Here is a 24,697-nt window from a genome sequence, read left to right as displayed (position 1 = left end):
AGCGTGTGTTTGTAAACATACTATGATCTCCCCAAGCGTGTGTTTGTAAACATACTATGATCTCCCCAAGCCTGTGTTTGTACATGTAAACATATCATGATCTCCCCAAGCGTGTGTTTGTAAACATACTATGATCTCCCCAAGCCTGTGTTTGTACATGTAAACATATCATGATCTCCCCAAGCGTGTGTTTGTAAACATACTATGATCTCCCCAAGCCTGTGTTTGTACATGTAAACATATCATGATCTCCCCAAGCGTGTGTTTGTAAACATACTATGATCTCCCCAAGCGTGTGTTTGTAAACATACTATGATCTCCCCAAGCGTGTGTTTGTAAACATACTATGATCTCCCCAAGCGTGTGTTTGTAAACATATCATGATCTCCCCAAGCCTGTGTTTGTACATGTAAACATATCATGATCTCCCCAAGCGTGTGTTTGTAAACATACTATGATCTCCCCAAGCGTGTGTTTGTAAACATACTATGATCTCCCCAAGCGTGTGTTTGTAAACATACTATGATCTCCCCAAGCGTGTGTTTGTAAACATACTATGATCTCCCCAAGCGTGTGTTTGTAAACATATCATGATCTCCCCAAGCCTGTGTTTGTACATGTAAACATATCATGATCTCCCCAAGCGTGTGTTTGTAAACATATCATGATCTCCCCAAGCGTGTGTTTGTAAACATACTATGATCTCCCCAAGCGTGTGTTTGTAAACATACTATGATCTCCCCAAGCGTGTGTTTGTAAACATACTATGATCTCCCCAAGCGTGTGTTTGTAAACATATCATGATCTCCCCAAGCCTGTGTTTGTACATGTAAACATATCATGATCTCCCCAAGCGTGTGTTTGTAAACATACTATGATCTCCCCAAGCGTGTGTTTGTAAACATACTATGATCTCCCCAAGCGTGTGTTTGTAAACATATCATGATCTCCCCAAGCGTGTGTTTGTAAACATACTATGATCTCCCCAAGCGTGTGTTTGTAAACATACTATGATCTCCCCAAGCGTGTGTTTGTAAACATACTATGATCTCCCCAAGCGTGTGTTTGTAAACATACTATGATCTCCCCAAGCGTGTGTTTGTAAACATACTATGATCTCCCCAAGCGTGTGTTTGTAAACATACTATGATCTCCCCAAGCGTGTGTTTGTAAACATACTATGATCTCCCCAAGCGTGTGTTTGTAAACATACTATGATCTCCCCAAGCCTGTGTTTGTACATGTAAACATATCATGATCTCCCCAAGCGTGTGTTTGTAAACATACTATGATCTCCCCAAGCGTGTGTTTGTAAACATACTATGATCTCCCCAAGCGTGTGTTTGTAAACATACTATGATCTCCCCAAGCCTGTGTTTGTACATGTAAACATATCATGATCTCCCCAAGCCTGTGTTTGTACATGTAAACATATCATGATCTCCCCAAGCCTGTGTTTGTACATGTAAACATATCATGATCTCCCCAAGCGTGTGTTTGTAAACATACTATGATCTCCCCAAGCCTGTGTTTGTACATGTAAACATATCATGATCTCCCCAAGCGTGTGTTTGTAAACATACTATGATCTCCCCAAGCGTGTGTTTGTAAACATACTATGATCTCCCCAAGCGTGTGTTTGTAAACATACTATGATCTCCCCAAGCCTGTGTTTGTACATGTAAACATATCATGATCTCCCCAAGCGTGTGTTTGTAAACATACTATGATCTCCCCAAGCGTGTGTTTGTAAACATACTATGATCTCCCCAAGCGTGTGTTTGTAAACATACTATGATCTCCCCAAGCCTGTGTTTGTACATGTAAACATATCATGATCTCCCCAAGCGTGTGTTTGTAAACATACTATGATCTCCCCAAGCCTGTGTTTGTACATGTAAACATATCATGATCTCCCCAAGCCTGTGTTTGTACATGTAAACATATCATGATCTCCCCAAGCCTGTGTTTGTACATGTAAACATATCATGATCTCCCCAAGCGTGTGTTTGTAAACATACTATGATCTCCCCAAGCCTGTGTTTGTACATGTAAACATATCATGATCTCCCCAAGCCTGTGTTTGTACATGTAAACATATCATGATCTCCCCAAGCGTGTGTTTGTAAACATACTATGATCTCCCCAAGCGTGTGTTTGTAAACATACTATGATCTCCCCAAGCCTGTGTTTGTACATGTAAACATATCATGATCTCCCCAAGCGTGTGTTTGTAAACATACTATGATCTCCCCAAGCCTGTGTTTGTACATGTAAACATATCATGATCTCCCCAAGCCTGTGTTTGTACATGTAAACATATCATGATCTCCCCAAGCCTGTGTTTGTACATGTAAACATATCATGATCTCCCCAAGCCTGTGTTTGTACATGTAAACATATCATGATCTCCCCAAGCCTGTGTTTGTACATGTAAACATATCATGATCTCCCCAAGCGTGTGTTTGTAAACATACTATGATCTCCCCAAGCCTGTGTTTGTACATGTAAACATATCATGATCTCCCCAAGCCTGTGTTTGTACATGTAAACATATCATGATCTCCCCAAGCGTGTGTTTGTAAACATACTATGATCTCCCCAAGCGTGTGTTTGTAAACATACTATGATCTCCCCAAGCGTGTGTTTGTAAACATACTATGATCTCCCCAAGCCTGTGTTTGTACATGTAAACATATCATGATCTCCCCAAGCCTGTGTTTGTACATGTAAACATATCATGATCTCCCCAAGCGTGTGTTTGTAAACATATCATGATCTCCCCAAGCGTGTGTTTGTAAACATACTATGATCTCCCCAAGCCTGTGTTTGTACATGTAAACATATCATGATCTCCCCAAGCGTGTGTTTGTAAACATACTATGATCTCCCCAAGCGTGTGTTTGTAAACATACTATGATCTCCCCAAGCGTGTGTTTGTAAACATACTATGATCTCCCCAAGCGTGTGTTTGTAAACATACTATGATCTCCCCAAGCGTGTGTTTGTAAACATACTATGATCTCCCCAAGCGTGTGTTTGTAAACATACTATGATCTCCCCAAGCGTGTGTTTGTAAACATACTATGATCTCCCCAAGCGTGTGTTTGTAAACATACTATGATCTCCCCAAGCGTGTGTTTGTAAACATACTATGATCTCCCCAAGCGTGTGTTTGTAAACATACTATGATCTCCCCAAGCCTGTGTTTGTACATGTAAACATATCATGATCTCCCCAAGCGTGTGTTTGTAAACATACTATGATCTCCCCAAGCCTGTGTTTGTACATGTAAACATATCATGATCTCCCCAAGCGTGTGTTTGTAAACATACTATGATCTCCCCAAGCCTGTGTTTGTACATGTAAACATATCATGATCTCCCCAAGCCTGTGTTTGTACATGTAAACATATCATGATCTCCCCAAGCGTGTGTTTGTAAACATACTATGATCTCCCCAAGCGTGTGTTTGTAAACATACTATGATCTCCCCAAGCCTGTGTTTGTACATGTAAACATATCATGATCTCCCCAAGCGTGTGTTTGTAAACATACTATGATCTCCCCAAGCGTGTGTTTGTAAACATACTATGATCTCCCCAAGCCTGTGTTTGTACATGTAAACATATCATGATCTCCCCAAGCCTGTGTTTGTACATGTAAACATATCATGATCTCCCCAAGCGTGTGTTTGTAAACATACTATGATCTCCCCAAGCGTGTGTTTGTAAACATACTATGATCTCCCCAAGCGTGTGTTTGTAAACATACTATGATCTCCCCAAGCGTGTGTTTGTAAACATACTATGATCTCCCCAAGCCTGTGTAAATATATAAGTATAAGTATATATACTCTTTTGATCCCGTGAGGGAAATTTGGTCTCTGCATTTATCCCAATCCATGAATTAGTGAAACACACTCAGCACACAGTGAACACACAGTGAGGTGAAGCACACACTAATCCCGGCGAAAGTGAGCTGCCTGCAACAACAGCTTTCGGGGAGCAGTGAGGGGTTAGGTGCCTTGCTCAAGGGCACTTCAGCCGTGCCTACTGGTCGGGTTTTGAACCGGCAACCGTCTGGTAACAGGTCCGAAGCGCTAACCAGTAGGTCACGGCTGCCCCCTAATGCATAATATATATGCATAATAAGGTGGTCACCGTGACCCATCAACAAACAGCACAACATGGAGAATGACAGGAGAGCGCCTCATGCACATTTTGTTCATCAGTCCGTTGCCGCCAGCGCACTTGAACAACCACAGACAAGACATACATATTTTAAGAAGAGACTAGTCACACCTCATTGCAATCCTCAGGGCTGCTAAACCCACATCCCACCTACATTCACAGAAGGGTGCCCCTTTATTTAGTACTCAGATTGAACAAGCACATTTGTAAATAAATAAATAAATAAATAAATAAATAAATAAATAAATAAATAAATAAATAAATTTCTGTCTGATACAAGAAATGCACTTTTTTATGTTGTCCTTAATTGTAAAAAAAGAATGTTGTTTGGTACAAGACCAATAAGAGTCTGCAAATCCATAAAGAACCCATAGTACAAACTATGTAAAAGCAGGCACCTACAAGCTTTATGAAGCTAAAAGCATGAAATGCATTTGTATCTTGCTGAGCAGCATGTTGCATTATGCCATTGCAATAGCAGAGTGATCTCATCTTCAAGCTCAAGTGCGACGAGGGCATCATGCAGCCTCCAACCACTAGGTGTCAGCACTCACCAGCCGGCTGATCTCCTCCTGTCTGTCCGGTGCAGAGCGGGCTGTGGCTTTGATCATGGTGGAGGTCTGATTATCAGTCAGTTTCTTAATGCAGCTTGACCTGCTACTATGTTACAAACCTGTCGGGGGAGAAAACAACAAAACCAAAGTGTCGTTTCAGATTCACCCAACATATGAACATATTTAACATATGCGGAACAGGTCAATCCCATTCATTAGTGGGACGTTAGGGGCTGATATTTAACATATGCGGAACAGGTCAATCCCATTCATTAGTGGGGCGTTTAGGGGCTGATATTTAACATATGCGGAACAGGTCAATCCCATTCATTAGTGGGGCGTTAGGGGCTGATATTTAACATATGCCGGAACAGGTCAATCCATTCATTAGTGGGGCGTTAGGGGCTGATATTTAACATATCTTGGAACAGGTCAATCCCATTCATTAGTGGGGCGTTAGGGGCTGATATTTAACATATCGCGGAACAGGTCAATCCCATTCATTAGTGGGACGTTAGGGGCTGATATTTAACATATGCGGAACAGGTCAATCCCATTCATTAGTGGGACGTTAGGGGCTGATATTTAACATATCTTGGAACAGGTCAATCCCATTCATTAGTGGGACGTTAGGGGCTGATATTTAACATATCTTGAACAGGTCAATCCCATTCATTAGTGGGGCGTTAGGGGCTGATATTTAACATATGCCGGAACAGGTCAATCCCATTCATTAGTGGGACGTTAGGGGGATGATATTTAACATATGCGGAACAGGTCAATCCCATTCATTAGTGGGACGTTAGGGGCTGATATTTAACATATGCGGAACAGGTCAATCCCATTCATTAGTGGGACGTTAGGGGCTGATATTTAACATATGCGGAACAGGTCAATCCCATTCATTAGTGGGACGTTAGGGGCTGATATTTAACATATGCGGAACAGGTCAATCCCATTCATTAGTGGGACGTTAGGGGCTGATATTTGACTCCTGGCGTGGCTCACCTCCAGGGGCAGGTAGGTGTGCTTCTGCTCCTGCCCCACCTGCAGGCAGGGCAGGTGGGGGTACTTGAGCTGCAGATTGTACTTCTCTCTGAAGTACTGGGCCACCGTGCGCTCCACTGTCTGCCCACTCTCCAACTGGAGGGGAAACCTGCAGACCACACACGCGCAGATGTGCAATTACGGGACACCATAAACTCATCTTTATATGTATGCAGGATAAACACCAACTGTGCTTCATGCTAAAAATATATAAAAAAAGGGGTGTGAGTTTGACAGCGTATTTTTGCCGACAGCGCTTGTACATATGATTCATTTTTTGATAATTTTCATCCCCTTGTTTTCCACTGGAGCCCCATCTTTAGTATTAAACTCCCAGTTCCCTCTAATGCGCAATGCATCTGGCTTAACTCGATTTGGCCTGTCTAGAGCACAGGTCCTCAACCTTTTGTGAGCTAAGGCACACCAAAGGCCAAGCTAAAATGGCAAGGCATCCAGACTTCTGGTTAATGAAGGAAGCATTGCCTTTATTAGTATAGGCTATAATAGGGGTGGTCATTCCCACATTTGTTCTATACAAAGTGCTCAGCGATAAGCATATGCTCACATGATGCTGACTGAGCTGCATATGGATCTGTAGCCTAGTAGGCTACTTCATAACAACGACTTTATGACGACCTTAAACTGTTTAAATTAAGAAGCTGCGTCATTTAGGTATTTAAAAGTACCGGTAGTCCTCTAGACAATAATTAGTCCTCTAGACAATTTCATGAGCCTCATGAAAAAAAAAGCTCATTGGGTTCCTCCGCAGCACACCGGCTGAGAACCACACTGGTCTAGAGAACCACACCGGCTGAGAACCACACTGGTCTGGAGCATTTATCCCATTTGAACTGCTGTGTTGGAGTGCTACCGCAGGCCGCCACTAGAGGGCCCCTGTTTAATGGCAAGCAGGGAGCGAAAAAAGTGCGCGTGGCAGTGAGGTGTCATGGGGAGGACCGTGCCGTCATCACCACAATCACTAACATATAACGATTCTGTCATCACCATCATCACTAACATATAACGATTCTGTCATCACCATCATCACTAACATATAACAATTCTGTCATCACCATCATCACTAACATATAACGATTCTGTCATCACCATCATCACTAACATATAACGATTCTGTCATCACCACAATCACTAACATATAACGATTCGGTCATCACCACAATCACTATCATATAACAATTCTGTCATCACCATCATCACTAACATATAACGATTCGGTCATCACCATCATCACTAACATATAACGAATCTGTTGTAAACCAAAGTTAAGAGAGCCAGGCCTATGAATCATCCCAACACATCACACAGTAGCACACACTCATTCTTTCATACACATAGAAACACACGCACACACACAGTCCCAAGGGGCCTGACTGACTCACGTCTGGTGACTGGCTGGTCGGCGGGTTACGTTACACACACGGTACTTCCTCCGCATGGTCCCACAGTGCGTCACCTCAACCTTAAGGCCTGAAATGGACAGCAGACACACATTAACATTAGAACACACACACACACACACACACACACACACACCACATAAAAACACACATTAACATTAAATAGAACACACACACACCACATAAAAACGTATGCTCATAACAAGAGTATTCACAATCCCATTCAACACGTACACATACACACCTACACAAGGTCACATAATCACATAAGAACACATGCTCATAACAACCACACTCACCCTTGATTTCTTTGGTGAATTTGACCCGGTGCGAGTCGGTAAGGGGACGAGGCTGCTCATCGATGTTGTGGATGTCCAGGACCTCACACATGAACTGGATGACCGGCTGCGCTTTGTAGAAGGCCGTGGCAGACACTGTGTGAAACAGAAATAATCTGTGTGAAGGTGTGCAACGCTAAACACACAGCTAAACACACAACACACACTACCACCTGATCAACACTACAGCACAACACACAACACACACTACCACATGATCAACACTAGAGAAGGACACACAACACAAACTACCACCTGATCAACACTAGAGAAGGGCACACAACCAGAAAACAGCAAAATTAAAATACAATTTGGCGGAGGACAACAAAACAGCCTCTGACGCAAAAAAAGAAAGAACCCAAATCCCACTCAGACCCTGCAGACATCCACAATGTCCGTCCAACCCAACATCAGCGTCCTTCTGGCTTCTGCTGCACGCTGCTCCTACACGCTGCTGCACTGCGCACCAGGACCAGAGAAACGGCAGGAGCACCAGTAGCCTGCTGCCTTTGGAGTGGTCACTGAGCACCAGTAGCCTGCTGCCTTTGGAGTGGTCACTGGCCACAGGCCTGCTGGCAGAGATAACGTTGCGAAGCACACCGTGTCCCTGGTCGTCTGTCAGACTCTGACAACATTGCCCAGTCTCACGTGCTTTTCACCCATTACACACGTGCAGATACAGTTGAACACACACACACACACACTGCTGGACTATGTTGGAGACCGCATACATCAATTTCAAATCAATATGATTTTGCCGTTCAGATAGGTTAATTCTTAAAGCAGCAATTGGCAAGTCTGGGATTGCGATGATCTGATTTTGAATGTTTGCAACTCTCATGCCCCTCCCCCACTACCACGAGCACCCTTTCATCGAGTTTGTGCTCGTCAGTGCACGGGACTGTGATTGACAGACGGATCTCACACAGCCCTGCTCTGATTGGAGCGAAAGAACCAGGAGCTGTGGATTTTTGCAAAACAAATAACAGGCTCTAGGTGGAGGTAGAAGTGCATGTTTTTTCCTAAAACTGGCTTATTTATGTTGTTATGTCGGAGCATAGTGTTGGTTTCAGTAAATATGATCAAAAAAATGGTGCCAACTGCATCTTTAAGTTAACAACAGCTGGTAATAAATAGCAATAGTCAGAAGTAATGGGGGAAACAATAATGCTAAATCAGTGGATATATCTACTTTATTATAACTATATATAGCAAACTTGGAAGCTGAATTGTGGAAAGTGTTGGGACTATTCTTGAATTGTGATCTTGTGCCGTCTAGAGCTAAATGCCTTTTTACATTTGATTTGCCTGGTCCAAAAGCGCAGTAAGCCATCCCTGATTAGAATTACAGGCACCTGTACCGCTCTGGACTTAACTGGGAAAATGCCATTAGAGCTCTGCTGGGCATTACTTGACTCATCTAATCCCCATGCACAGCTAAGCTTGTGCCGGACGCGTATGGGGAGGACAACTGACATGGGGTGGGAGTGAGAGTGGGAGGGGGTGTTGGTGGTGTGGGGGGAGGGGGTGTTGGTGGTGTGGGGTGGGAGTTTAGGTGGTGTGGGGCGGGAGTGGGAATGGGAGGGAGTGTTGGTGGTGTGGGGTGGGAGTGTTGGTGGTGTGGGTGTAATGTCTAGATTGTCTCAATCAGACAGGCATCCGCACACACTTCCAGACAGAGGCACGGCACTGCAGACACAAAGACAGCACCGCTGATCACATGACCAACTTGCCCCCCAGCCCCACCAACCAAAAGCAGCTCCCTCCCATGACTGTCTGTGGACCTGCTTTGATCCCCCACACCACCACCAACACCTCCCTTTCCCACACCATCCAGTGGAATGACAGCAAGACACCCCAGCCGACTCAAACCGAAAGGACGGCCCGACTATCTGATCCTAAAGAGGGAAGTTCTGAAGAGACTCGCGTGAAAGCTTGTACAAAATCCTTCCAAACTTTTCTAGCTGCCCAAACGTCCACACCTACTAAAATAAAAAAAGAGATGTGGGCAATCACAGAGAGCCAACGGAACTTTAACAGGTGTCCGTTCGATGGAGGTTTTTTATTATTATTTTGATGAGGGGGAGGAAAGGGTCAGGAAAATCAACTCGAAAGGTCATCTAACGCCTCAATTGATCTCAGAGATCGAAATATCAATTCTGAAGGGGTGATGCTCAGGGAAGTTAATCAAGCACATGCGCTTGGAATGTTGTTTGGGTTACTCGTCCTTGTTCCCCCTCCGAATCACTGTTTAATCCTCGCGCCCCGCAATGCTGCTCCTGTTGCAATCTTTCGCGCTCTTTTCCCCTCCCTCCCCTTCACACATTCCCTCCATTATCGCACAAACAAAGAGACAAAAAAGGAGAATTATTTTCAGGCGGTTGAACGTTTTCTGCTTTCTGGAGGCAGGGGATAGAGTGACGAGAGAGTGAGAGAGAGAACACAAGCAGTGACCGACTAGGGGCATGTGATTTATGGAGGACAGAGAGTGGGGTAAACTAGAGAGGGCCATTGAAGAAGACGAGAGACAGAGACAGAGACAGAGACAGACAGAGACACAGACAGACAGACAGACAGACAGAGAGACAGAGAGAGACAGACAGACAGAGACAGAGAGAGAGAGAGGGAGATGGGTCGTTTCTCAGTTCCCTCCCCTGTCCTCTTGTTTGCAGCTCACTGTCCTTTAAAGAGCCTCCAGGGCAGCTTCATCCACTTGCTTTAAAAAGAGCCTCCAAGGCAGCTTCATCTACTTGCTGTCCAAATAAAAAACTGAAAACGGTTCAAACTAATGAACGAAATGAATCTAACAGTCAAGTTGGTTAAATTTTATGTGAATAATCTTTTCACTGTCCCTAGAACACTCCTACTAGCCTGGCGGGCCATCCTATATCATTGAAATGTATAGTCTGGAATCGACCCATTCACCTCGCTTGATCCAAGGGGCGGGCAGAGAATTGTCTTTCAAACTGCCTAGGAATGCAATAGGCCAGCGCCACGACCAGAACAAAGAGCAGGAGGACGTATCCGGTCGGCAAAACGGCAAATACATCCTTCTTCGAAAGGAATGACTGAAGTGCATTGTGTTGCTCAACTTTCAAAGAAAAGCACAAGTCCAACTCCTCCAAAGTTGACGCCAACGCCGATTCAAACAACCGCTCTTCGTTCGCCATAGCCACAGTGCTCATAGAGCGCTGTGATTGTATGACGTCCACGGCGTCAGCCAATAGAAATCCCTATGGTTTGCTACTAGACGTACAGGCTGTAGTGTTAATTTTGTCACCTATTTTTAATTTAGTCTTAGTCTTGTGACGAAATGTCCTTTTTAGTCTGTCATATTTAGTTATTCAAATATCATTTTTGTTAGTCAAGTTTTAGTCAACTAAAAGTCTCGTCATTTTAGTCTAGTTTTAGTCAAAAGAAAACTAAAGCTATCTTAGTCTTAGTCAGTTTTAGTCAAAACATTTTAGTCTTTTTTTTATAACAAATTATTTCTAATTACCATTTCAGTCAAATACTGTTTCACACATCTCAATTTTCTAACAATATTGTGTGTCCACAGAGCTACTCGACTGTTATAATTACTCATTCTGATTTTTTTGTCAGTCAGTACATGCACAGGTAAGTCGAGCTACAGTTATAGTTCGGCTGGGATTTGGCCATAGACAGTAAAAGATTTGACTGGACCACTGTCATGATCTTCATAGACCAGTGTTTCACAAAGTGTGGTCTGGGGACCACTGGTGGTCCGCAAGCTATCCCAAGTGGTCCACGAGCAGATGTGGTAAAATATAATATAGATGAGTTGTTATACTGCAATATTGAACAAACTTGTATGTAAATTCAAACTGTTCTACAACACTGTCTATGTCAGATATGCCAGTTTAAATCATATGAATCCTCTGACACAATTAAACAGTGCAAAGACAATAAGCAAGGTGGTTCAGTGAGTATTGTGTAGGCTAATATACTGCTAGGTCTATTTTTTTTTTTGCTAGGTGGTCCGTGCGTTTCTTTTTTATTGATTAGTTAAGTGGTCCTTCATCTGAAAGTTTGAGAAACACTGTCTTGGACCCAAGTATGAATGTTTTACTCTGCCACGCTAGATGGCGATATGCGCCCAAACGCAACACAAACTCTCAATCTTAGCTAACTTGCTAGCAAACTTTCCATATTAGCTTACTTGCTAGCAAACTTTGCATCATCAGTGTAACTAGTTAAATAGTTGACATTACTTGCTGAACATTTTCGTATGGACATTCTGGGGGATGTTAATTTGTATATGTATGAGAGAAGCTTCAACTTCTGGGTATGTAGCATTGTGGCATAAAGCCTAACTCTGGCAGAAATCTCCAGTGTTCTTGTTCCATGTAGTTTCCTGCTGCAGCCACAGGGTTGCAGCAACAGCACGTGAGACTAGCCTACAGGAAGCTGCTGCCAAGCATGAACCATGAACTCATTGAATATTTTGAAAAGGTAATAGCTATTCTGTCTTCTCATTTTGTAGACGAAAATGGAAGAGAAATTTTATCTTAGTTTTTAATTCATGCAAAACATTTTAGTCTCGTCTTTTTTCGTCAACAATAATGCATCTGAAAATAGTCTTAGTCAGTGTTTCAGGACATTAGTGCAGTCTCGTCATCGTCTCGTCTTAGTCATGGAAAAAAAGGTTGTTGACGAACATTTTTCCTCTCGTCTGACGAAATTAACACTAAACAGGCTGAGCAAATTAATTTTCCGCCGCTAGGGTGCGTCTAGATTTCTAGGCTACACTCCTACATACAAACATACAAATATTCAAAAACAGGGTGTGTGCCAATTCTTTCAGGTTTTGTAGGGTAAAAGAATATTTGCACCACTTGAACAATCACACCACTGCCACATATATCAAATATTACAGATCCCATGGGTGCTTTTTAGACACCCACCAGCTGCTCTCCATGGCCAGACTGTCCATATGAATGGAGATAACCCTCGTCTCCCCCAGTCCCCCACTAGCCCACCCTGCTGGGGACATGTGGTAATGCATCCTCACCGTCTATGTTGAGCATCATCTTCCACATAGCTGGCCGGACAGACTGATGGAATCCAAACCACACCTCCCTACCCCCGCCCAGGGGGTGGTCATAGCCCTCTGGAGCGGAGAAGAAGGAACGACCCACTGGAGTGTACCTGAGAGAGGGAGAGAGAGAGGGAGAGGGAGAGAGAGAGAGAGAGAGAGAGAGGGAGAGGGAGAGGGAGAGGAGAGGGGAGGGAGAGAGGGGGGAGAGAGGGAGGGGAGGGAGAGGAGGGGAGAGAGAGAGAGAGGGAGGGAGAGAGAGAGAGGGAGAGAGAGAGGGAGAGAGAGAGAGAGAGAGAGGGAGAGAGAGAGAGGGGAAAGTGAAATAGTGAGGAAGGGAAGTTACACAATGATAACATACTATGACATCATTTCAATTCTGAGTACAACATCAAAATAGAGAGACAGAAACAGAAAGTAGAGACTGAAACAAGCACAATGATGCTTGAAACAGAAATTAATAAATAAAAAAAAGAAGCACCTGAAGAGGATGTACATGCTCAGAGGTCAAACAAATGTCATTCACCCTTGCGTGTGTTACTGCCTTCCCAAACATACAAGATCTATGGATGGGGTTGGATGAGCTAATCTTTCACATCATCACTGCACAGAGATTCATCTCAAGTCTGACATCCAGTACATGACAACCATGCTAACCAGCAGTCGGAGCCAGCATGACCTCATCCACAGTGCTCAGGTCTACAGCATGACCTCATCCACAGTGCTCAGGTCTACAGCATACCTCATCCACAGTGCTCAGGTCTACAGCATACCTCATCCACAGTGCTCAGGTCTACAGCATGACCTCATCCACAGTGCTCAGGTCTAGAGCATACCTCATCCACAGTGCTCAGATCTACAGCATGACCTCATCCACAGTGCTCAGATCTACAACATGACCTCATCCACAGTGCTCAGGTCTACAGCCGAAGCAGCTTACAATGGACCATAGGGAACTGCTGCTCACAGTAGTGTTACTAAAGGCCTCACAAAACCTGCTTTATTGGCCAGTGTGCACCTGTGTGTGTGTGTGTGTGTGTGTGTGTGTGTGTGTGTGTGTGTGTGTGTGTGTGTGTGTGTGTGTGTGTGTGCAGACACGCTACTTATCAGGAGGAACAATAACAGGCTTGTTGGCTGAACGACAGATGTAGGTCATGATTGCTTTTGAGATAGGCAGACTCTCACAAAGCATGCTGATATCTCATGATCTCAAGTTCAACAACATAAACTAAAAAAAATGTCCCACCATTTTCCAGGTCAATATGAAAGTATTTGCATCTGTCCATGCGTTGCTACACATGCTGTTCTGGTGTGCATATGTGTGCGACACCTCCACAGCGTGTGTGTGTATGTATGTATGTATGTATGTATGTATGTATGTATGTATGTATGTATGTATGTATGTATGTATGTATGTGTGTATATATATATATATATATATATATATATATATATATATATATATATATATATATATATATATATATGTATGTATGTATGTATGTATGTATGTATGTGCGTATATGTGTATGTGTGTGCGTGTGTATATGCGTGTGTGTGTGTGTATGTATGTATGTGTGTGTGCGTGTGTGTATAGAGAGAGAAACGTACTTCATGGAGGGCAGGTGCCGCAGCACCACATCTACGGCGTGCACGGGGTTGGTACTGATGGGCTTGTCCAGCTCCAGGGGCTCAGGCATGCTCCGGCCCGTCAGCACCTCGTGCAGCAGGTGCCAGCTCACCAGCGACACGAACCGGATGGACACCTTAAACGGACGGTCCTTTCCCCCCTCCCCCGGCAGCGTCACGTCCAGATCCACCTGCCAGAAGCCAGGAGGGCAATATGAGGATCAGAGAGAGAGAGAGAGAGAGAGAGAGAGAGAGAGAGAGAGAGAGAGAGAGAGAGAGAGAGAGAGAGAGAGAGAGAGAGTGTGTGTGTGTGGAGAGTGTGTGTGTGTGTGTGGTTGCAGCTAATATTCAGGGATTCGCGGGGCAGTTGTATTTATAAGAAAGAGTATAGAAGTTTTGACAACAATCGCTAGTTGGCGCTGCTGTCGCGCTTTTGCCATTTTGGACTGATCATGCCACCAGAGCCCGTTTACAGAAAGGCCGGATCACTCCCTATTAAAGTCCATTGTACCTGCAATATGTTGCAGTTCCGCTAGGGGCGATCACGAATAAGTGCAAAAACAATGGGGGTCTATGTAGCTATACGGCTAAATTTGTCGTTCACCTGGTTGTCGTTGAAAAATCGAAGATTTGATTGTGGTTTCTGCAAGCTCAATATGGATTATAGGTCAAAAGTTGAATGAACGAGTACTTACGTCCTTTCGATTTCTTACAGGTTGGGTTGTTGTTGCCCAAAACACACTAGCTTTCTGCTAATGAATGACGTCATTGACGCATTTGAAAGGCTTTTTAGAACAAATAAGTGACTCAAAAAATATAATACTCAGCGGTCTGTATTTTCTCTGCCCCCTCTTTCACATGCAACATTCAAATTTCTGGGCAAAAAATTATATCCAGAGAAAAGTGGATTTGAGGGGTACAGCTCCATGGGCTTCAGATCGTGTAAATTCACTAGGCAAATCTACAACAAGTTTGACAGAAAGACTTTACAATGGATTTTTAATCTACAACATAACAGAAAGTTTAATTTCCATCACTGTTCCCTCCGGACTGTAAGTCTACTTGAAAATGCAGTATGTTTAAACTGGAAACAAAATAGACGGCCATCACTTTGCTCAAGCTACCTTAGCCAGCCTGTCAACTGGAATGACTAGAGAAGCTAACTAACTAGCATACATGGCTATCAGCAAGTGGCAAAACGATAATTCAAATCATTTCACGACGAGGCACATACGTTGGATGAAAAGGTAAATAGGCTAATATTACATAGCCTACCAACTTCATTTCTTTCAGAAATCGATCCATTTTCTTAACTGTAGGCTACTTTACAATCAGTGCCCCTGCTCAGCTTCGTAAATCAAAGCGTTCGAAAATTCTAAAAAACTTTCGTTCGAAAATTGTAAAACAACGATGTTTTTTAATACCTCAAAATAACATTTGATAAATTAACCTTACATGTTTCAGTAGCCATAGGTGTGTAGATTTGAACCAAATCTGGTTTGGTACTTACCGGGGCTTTTACTTAACCTAACTCTCGCCAGATGAATTTCGTTCCGCTTAGCTCCGGCTAGCTTCACTCACATCCATCTGGGACCTCTTCCGTTGAGAGTGATTTCAGCACGAGATTGTATGGTAGAACCAATCAGGACACAGGGCGGGAGTTTCATAGATGTGACATAGCGGGCCCGATCATGACATTCTAAAGTGCATCGTCACTCGTCAAAAGTCTATTCAAATTTAGTAGGATGTCCAGTTCACATTGGGAGGGGTTTCGTTATCAAACGTGGAGCGCATGGCGTAACAAGGTGTTCCAAGATTTTTTAAATCAGTCATATGGGTGTGTTTGGGGCGTAACATCATTTTAAACCAATGAGAATGACATCTGTCATTCCCTTTAACAGCATAAAGCGATATGTCAAATAAATGCATCGGTATTTTGGCATTCAATGGGCGCATTTGAAGGAGGCTGCTTGCGAGGACCGTATGGAATAGTCATTCTTAAACCATGCTTTACTAAAACCTAGCATAGCCTTCACGCATTTCCACTCGTCTATTATTTAAACTCATTGGCAAAGTGAAACTAACTTCACCAAGGTGTCAGTCAACGAAGACAGTTATATGCAGTTACTTTCACTATTGACTGACAATGGGTTACCATCGAAAACATAGGCTGGAAAAAGCAACATCTACCCTAATATTGCTCAAATGACTGAATAAAACAACATTTATCCTGCAGAGGAGTTGCTTATATCTCGTGACCGTGCGTCTTCAGCTGTGCTTCATACGTGTCTCTCGCCTTATCTTTATTCTACTTATGTTTCCCATTGTAATCGTGCAATTTGTAATGCTTTGCATGGACGTGCGCTGGTGTGCGTTCATGAATGATAGAAGGATGGTGCGTGCACCTGGCAATATGACTGTTGACATGCGCTCTTAAAATAGCATATGAACAACTCGCCATTGACTTCTGACCAGGTTTAGGTGGTGTAAGATAGCGATATTTAGACAACGCGCCAGGCCCCTCCCTAGGTTGTTAATTACCACACCCCTGGGCGCAATGTTTAAAAAATAAACGTGCAAAATACCAAATTAAACTTTCCGCGGGTGAAAAACGAGTTTTTCATATGCATATCATATGCAAGCATTTTTTGATTAGGCCCAGCCTTCTGAAGCAACACTTCAATGGATTTGATCCCAGATGGATGAGTAGAGCTAGGTGGAACAAAATTCATCTGGCGAGAGTCAGGTTAGCTTTTACTGCCTGAAATATCCATCCATATTTTGTTTACCACGCTCAGAGTTTAGTGCTGGGCTGGTGGGTGCCCATTTCCATCTGTCAAATCTGTTGGAAGCTAAATTATTATGAATAAATGTATAGCCTTACTCATCATATTTTGCATTTCTCAACACACTTTATGACAGTTGGGGAATTCAGGGTATGAGAAAAGGTTAGATATATTTTTTTTTATACTGTAAGAAACTTTTTAATCTGGACCGATATCATTAAGTTCTATGATAGTTGTGTTGCGTTCAGTCCAAGATGGCGGAGCTGCAGCTCGGTTATGGGTGCGTTTGTTGCAATGGGACGTTCTATTGAGTTTCGCCTCTTGTTACTTCTATACTCTTTGTTTATTATCCACGTCACATCTAATGCTACGGAGATCAACAAACTTAGCACCACTGAAGTTGCATTTGTGCTACCATGTTTGCTAATGAGCAGTTCTCGGCTTGTGCATGCTTGTGTGTGTGTGCGCACATTTGAGCTTGTGTGTGAGTATGTGTGTATGCATGCTTGCGTGTGTGCGCGCGCATTTGAGCTTATGTGTGAGTGTGTGTGTGTGCATGCTTGTGTGTGCGTGCGCATGAGAGCTTGTGTGTGTGTGTGTATGTGTATGTTTGTGTGTGTATATGTATGTGTGTTAGGGCTGTCACTTTACGTTCGAAAATCGATTGCACAATCGATTGGACCAACCAACACAAGTTTCGAAAACTAAAATAGGGAATCGATTTTAATCATATATGTACACTATTACTATTACGAATTAAACAAATAAAAAGATAGATGTAACAAAACTCACAAACAAGCAGAAAAATAAAATAAAGAATTCCGAAGTGCAGTAAGCGTTGCGAAAGCTAAAAAGAAAATTCCCACCAATTTTACGCACCGGAAACAGCCGTTTCAATCGGCTGCTGTGTTGCTCGTGTTTTGCCAAAAAATGGAGGAGAACGCGATCAACCTGTGCCACATGAGAGACGAGTGATGGGCCCTAATAACTTGAGGAGTTCGATGTGGAAGCACTTTGGGTTTTGGGTATATCAAACTATGGATAATGACAAAGCGGTATGCAAACTGTGCAATTGTGAGTTCTATGTAGGCGAAATTTGTTTGACATTTCTAATCGTAAACACAGACACAGCTACGTTAAAGCCTGCTGTAATGATTTTCACTGATTTTATGGCAGTCCACTCTGCTTATTGTTTTTTGAGAATGTTGCACTCCTGTTTGTCATTGTGCACGAAACTTTACGCCAATAAATCAGAAATATTGCTGGCTTGTGCGTCTACAAGCGCCCTCTTTACGTTCGCCCTAATGCCTGTTAGAAGTTTGTGGATTGGCCTATATTTAGCGTTGAAAATGGAAACGTCTTTAGACATGAAAAATCGATTTTACAATTGATTCAATGAACACTTATGTCTCAAAAATCGACAGGATTTTTTCACAAAAGTGACAGCCCTAGTGTGTGTTACCCCAGTGGGAGCCACAGGCAGAGGGTTGGCTGTGTAGAGGCTCTTCTTCCCATCGTACACTGGCCGTCGATCCCCAAAGATGGTAACCTTGAAATGCTGCACCATGGAGTCAACCACTTCCCTATAAACACACAAGCACACGCACATTACACATCACAAATCCCAAATCACTTTGACACAAACGAGCAAACTGTTCCTTCATTTCTCACCATGGTAATTGCAAAAACCACAATGCTCAACATCATTAGCAAATTAATCTACAAACCATCATGCGACACATCCAACACATCCAAGTGTTAATGGAGATGCTGTGATGGGCGGGGCTCACATACCTGTTGACTCGGCGGGGACACTTCTCAGGCTTGATGTCCACCTCGTAGAGGTACACGTCCATCTTGGGGATGTCCACCTGGAAGCAGTTGGCCAGCAGCTTGATGGGCTTGCCCATGGTGCCATAGCCAGGCCTGCGCGGCACGGTGAAGAGGGCCTGCGCCCCAACCGCTCCTGGACACGAGGAGGAGGAGGAACACAATCTCATCAGCAACTTCTTAATAGTGTCACGCGGAGACACACAATCTTATCAGCAACTTCTCAATAGTGTCAGTCATTTACTGCATCTCAGCAACTTCTCAATAGTGTCAGTCATTACTGCATCTCAGCAACTTCTCAATAGTGTCAGTCATTACTGCATCTCAGCAACTTCTCAATAGTGTCAGTCATTTACTGCATCTCAGTAGTTTATCCAGCAGCCAGACCAATGGATACCTCGTCTTAGCTGAATGACTGAAGCTAAGCAGGTGTGGGCCTGGTTAGTACTTGGATGGGAGACCTCCTTGGAAAACTAGGTTGCTGCTGGAAGTGGTGTTGGTGGGTGGCCAGTAGGTGGCACTCTTTCCTCTGGCCAAAAAAAGATCGATCCCAATGCCCCAGTGCCGTGACGGGGACACTGCACTGTAGGAGATGCAGTCCTTCGGATGAGACGTTAAACCGAGGTCCTGACTCACTGTGGTCATTAAAGATCCCATGGCACTTATCGCAAAGAGTAGGGGGTTCCCCGGTGTCCTGGCTAAATTCCCAACCTGGCTCATTCAATCTGGCCCCCTAATCATTCTCCACTGTAATTGGCTCATTCACTCTCTCACTCTCCACCTCAAGCTGGTGTGTGGTGAGCGTTCTGGCGCATAATGGCTGCCGTGCATCACCCAGGTGGGTGCTACACATTGGTGGTGGTTACTAGTGAGGACCCCTAACCATGTGATGCGCTTTGAGTATCGAGAAAAGCGCTATATAAATGCAATGTTATTGTTGTTTATAGTGTCTCAATAGTGTCAGTAGTAGTAGACTTTTCTCCATAGCATCTCAGTAGTGTCAGTAGTAGTAGACATTTCTCCATAGCGTGTCAGTAGTCTTAGTGGTTCCTTTTAGTAGTTTGCGCTGCAGTTAGTTGTAATAATTCATCAAACATGAAGAGGAGTGGAACACGGTAACTGCAGAATATTCATTAAATGAAAAAACATTCATTCATTCATTTTTGAAATATTTCCCCCATATTGATCAATGATTTGTGTGAATGAATACCTACAAACGTGCCCTTAAGTTTCTAAAGTAGAATAGGTCATTATGGTGCTATGGTTCAATTTAAAGGTACGCTATGCAGGTTTAGGTATTTAAAGGTACGCCATGCAGGTTTAGATATTTAAAGGTACGCTATGCAGGTTTAGATATTTTTGGCAACTGTAGAGCTCCCTCTAGAGTCGCGATATATTTATATTTTACTCTGCTGATGAAGGATTTACAACAGGCAAAAACTATCTTCAAAAAGCTATATCTACTGACAAGCTAATATTTCACGATTCTCGAAAGATTTGTGTGGCCGCCGTTCTTGAAGTTGCATGGCTGGTTTTCTCGGTAGCGACTTGCTACGTCTATGCTGTATAACTATGCTAGATGAACGATTTGCCTATTACAAGTTCGTTTACCATCAAATTGGCATTGTAAAGGTTAAGGTGAAAATCATGCACAGTGTACCTTTAAGTCCATAAGTTACTAATGCACCTTTACGTCCATAAGTAACTAATGCACTTGCATCCACTGTTCCTCCATTTAGCAACATGCCTCCTCCTGGCAGATGCTTTAAAATGTGTAGTCACATACTGCTCCTTCAAAATGTGTAGTCACATACTGGTCCTTTTATAATGTGTAGTCACAGCAACACAATCCTGTTCCATCAATCTAATACAATTACAGAGAACACTGAAAATACTGTCTTTCCCGCTATTATGACCTGGTCAAAACACTAAGGGCCCTCAGGACTTCAGATGTGCCGACTTAAAATACCAACGTGCCATTTGATGTTGCGCTCCTTTCTCTTAAAAGGGAATGACAGGTGTCACTCTCATCAGTTTATTGGATGTTATGCCTAAAACACACCCATGACTGATTAAGAAACATAAAAACAACCCTTTCGAACAATGTGCCTAGCATCTGGCGAACTTTTTACACCGCCCAAGATACGGACACCATCCGTATCAGACCCTGCGTTTCAGATTGTTAAAGTAGAGCCCTAGGGGTCTGATAGATCGATAGATACTTTATTGATCCCCAGGGGGTCTGTGTTTGTGATGTGTGTTAATGATGGCACTGACATTGGGCAGATTAAAATACCATCACACACACACACACACACAAACAAATCCCTACTGTCCTTGTGACTGAATCTGAATCACGCTGCACAAATCAACAGACAGATCAGATCAAAAATGAGGCCCAAAAAAGATGATGGGGAGAGAGACGGAAACAACAATTCTGCCACCAGATGCAAAGAGTGACTAAGGGCTGCCTCACTAAGGGCTGCCTCACGCACACAAGGACAGAACGTTTCCCAACAGCAGCATTTCACCCCGGTCCCACACATTGCATCAGTCGGAGGGAGAGAGAGACAGAGAGAGAGACAGAGAGAGAGAGAGAGAGAGAGAGAGAGAGAGAGAGAGAGAGAGAGAGAGAGAGAGAGAGAGAGAGAGAGAGAGAGAGAGAGAGACAGAGAGAAAGACAGAGAGAGAGACCGAGAGAGAGAGAAAGAAAGAGGGAGGGAGAGGTCAACAAATACTCTATACTCTTCAGATCTTCCTCTCTCTCTCTCACACACGCACATATATAGGTCTACGAGGAAGTTAGAAATCAATATCAACAACACACACATTAAAGACAATTAAGGTATAGTGCATTCCTCAGTAGCTCAAAAGGTGTGCATGACAAGGGTAGACCAGTAAACTGACTGTGTGTGTGTGTGTGTGTGTGTGTGTGGCAGTCACAGGTCAGCTCCCCCAGACACGTGTTTTACACATGAGTCACTTTAATTCACACACATCAGTCAGATTTAAACTGTGCCTGATGTCCCACACACACACACTCCATTTCCTGGATAAGCTTCACCTTTCTGCTCAGCTGCGTGGTTCTGCTTTCCGTTACATTGATGTCACGGCTCAGTCTGTGCACACGTCAAATCACCTCCCAACACTCACCCTAAAAAGTGTGTGTGCAAGTGTGTGTGCGTGTGTAGCCTAAATGTGTGTGTTCCATGTGTCATAATTTAAAGAGGCGCTGGAGTCCTTCATAATCAAAAGAGTATATATATTTATATAACTGCTCAAAAGAGTATATATACACTTATATAACTGCTCAAAAGAGTATATATATTTATAACTGCTCAAAAGAGTATGCATACTTATATAACTGCTCAAAAGAGTATATATATTTATATAACTGCTCAAAAGAGTACATATACTTATATAACTGCTCAAAAGAGTATGCATACTTATATAGCTGCTCAATAACTGCTCAAAACAGTATACTTATATAACTGGAGACCACATAAGAGTCCTTCATAATCAAGAATATATATACTTATATAACTGAAGACCACATGCGATTAGATCTTTATAATCAAGAGTATATATACTTATATAACTGGAGACCACATGCGAGTAGTCCTTCATAATCAAAAGAGTATATATACACACACTTATATAACTGGAGGCCACATGCGAGTAGTCCTTCATAATCAAGAGTATATATACTTATATAGCTGCTCAAAGGAGTATATATACTTATATAACGGAGTTAGACCTTTATAATCATAAGAGTATATATACTTGCAAGTATTGAACGTATTGTAAGTATTGAACACGTCAACATTTTTTTCAGTAAGTATATTTCCAATGAGGCTATTTGCATGAAATTTTCACCAGACATTAGTATTAACTCAGATAATCCACCCATATAAAAAAATCCAAACATTAAAGTCCATAGGTAGAGTTATGTGTAAAAAAGTGGAATGACACAGGAAAAAAGTATTGAACACGCCTGCTGAAATTTCTTAAATACTTTGTGGAAAAGCCTTTATTCGTAATGACAGCTTCAAGGCATTTCCTGTATGACGAAACTAATCAGTCACAGTATTCTGGTGTGATTTTGGCCCATTCTTTTAAACAGATAGTCCTTTAATATTGAAGATTCCAGGGGTCCCTCTTGTGAATCCTGATCTTTAGTTAACTTCCAAAACTGTTCAATTGGATTGAAGTCAGGGCCTCGATTTCCCTTCTCTGAAACCAATTGAGAGTTTCCTTTGCTGAATGGTTTGGATCATTGTCCTGCTGGAAGGTCTAGCCATGTCTCATCCTCATCATCCTGGTGGATGTACTGTAAAGATTCTTCCGGAACAAAATGACTCCATTCATCATTCCTTCAACTGTATGAAGTCTGCTAGTACCATGAGATTAAAAACAGACCACACCATGATGCCACCACCTCCAAACCTCACTGTTGGTAAGGTATTTTTAGGGTGATGCACAGTGCCATTTCTCCTCCAAATATGTTGTGTAGTATGACATCCAAAAAGTTCAATTTTGCCCTCGCCTGACCAGAATACATTCTCTCAGTATTTCATAGGATTGTCCAAATGTTGTGTAGTAAACTTTCAATGAGCTTTCACATGTTTTTCTTCAGCAATAGAGTCATGCGGGATGAGCATGCATAGAGGCCATGGCGGTGGAGTGCATTACCTATGATTATCTCTGTACCAATTGTACCTGCTGCCTCCAAGTCTTTCTGGAGCTTTCTCCAAGTGGTCCTTGGCTCTTGAGCTACTCTTCTGACTATCCTTCTGACTTCCTGGTCAGAAATCTTGCGAAGAGATCCTGTGCATGGCCAGTTGATGATGCAGTGATGTTCCTTCCACTTGCAGATAATGGCTCCAATGCTGCTTGCTGGATGATTCTGAAGTTTTGAAGTGCATCTGTAACCTGTTCCATTGATATGTTTTGCAACAATAAGGTTGCAAAGGTCTTGGGAGAGCTCTTTGCTTTTACCCATCATGAAATGTTTTTTGTGTGACACCTTGGTAACAAAAAAACTTTTTATAGCCCACCAGTATGTACTAACCCAGCTTATATTATTTTGCACAGATAGGAGGGATAATTTCTCTAACTACTTATAGATTCTAGTTTGTTCCTTGCCATTCCTTGCCTTTGTGTACTGCTTTTTCTTAGCGTGTTCAATACTTTTTCCCTGTGCCATTCCACTTTTTACTCATAACTCTACTTTTAGACATTAATGTTTGGATTTTTATATATGTGTGGATTACCTAAGTTAATACTAATGTCCGGTGAAAATTTCATGCGAATAGCCTCACTGGAAGTATACTTACTGAAAAAAATGTTGACGTGTTCAATACTTATTTTCCCCCCTGTATATAGCTGCTCAAAAGAGTATATACTTATATAGCTGGTCAAAAGCACAAACACACAGTTCTGTTCATGGACCTGTTGGGAACTAGTCAGTGATTATCTCTCTCTGTCTGTCTGTCTCTCTGTGTGGAGTGAGAGATGGATGAAAATGAGATGAAGGGAAATTGGTGGAGGAGTAGGAGGAGGCAGAGGAAGCGTTTCTTCCATTCATGCCCTGCATAAGCACTTATGCACACATACACACCACCACAAATGAGTCAGCGAAGCAGCCAACACACACACACACACACACACACACACACAGGGCGGGGGAGCTTCTTCTCACACAGCCTCCCACACACACACACACACTGCCAACGTCATTCATTCACACAGCCCCCACGTACAATCACATGTGCGCACAAACGCACACAGTGAAGACCACGAAGAGGAAAGGAAACAGGCACATACTTATTGATCAGATTGACTGTA

The 24,697-nt window shown here is 42.9% G+C and overlaps 1 pseudogene; it reads right to left on the bottom strand.

Annotated features, from left to right (window-relative positions):
- The window catches only part of LOC125305418, a 60,487-nt pseudogene that overhangs the window by 8,074 nt on the left and 27,716 nt on the right, over positions 1 to 24,697 (bottom strand).

This window comes from Alosa alosa, chromosome 13 (assembly GCF_017589495.1).
Source record: "Alosa alosa isolate M-15738 ecotype Scorff River chromosome 13, AALO_Geno_1.1, whole genome shotgun sequence".
In the NCBI taxonomy this organism is placed as follows: domain Eukaryota; kingdom Metazoa; phylum Chordata; class Actinopteri; order Clupeiformes; family Clupeidae; genus Alosa; species Alosa alosa.
Note: the sequence above shows the minus strand (reverse complement) of the source record. Positions and strands in the feature narration are given on the sequence as shown.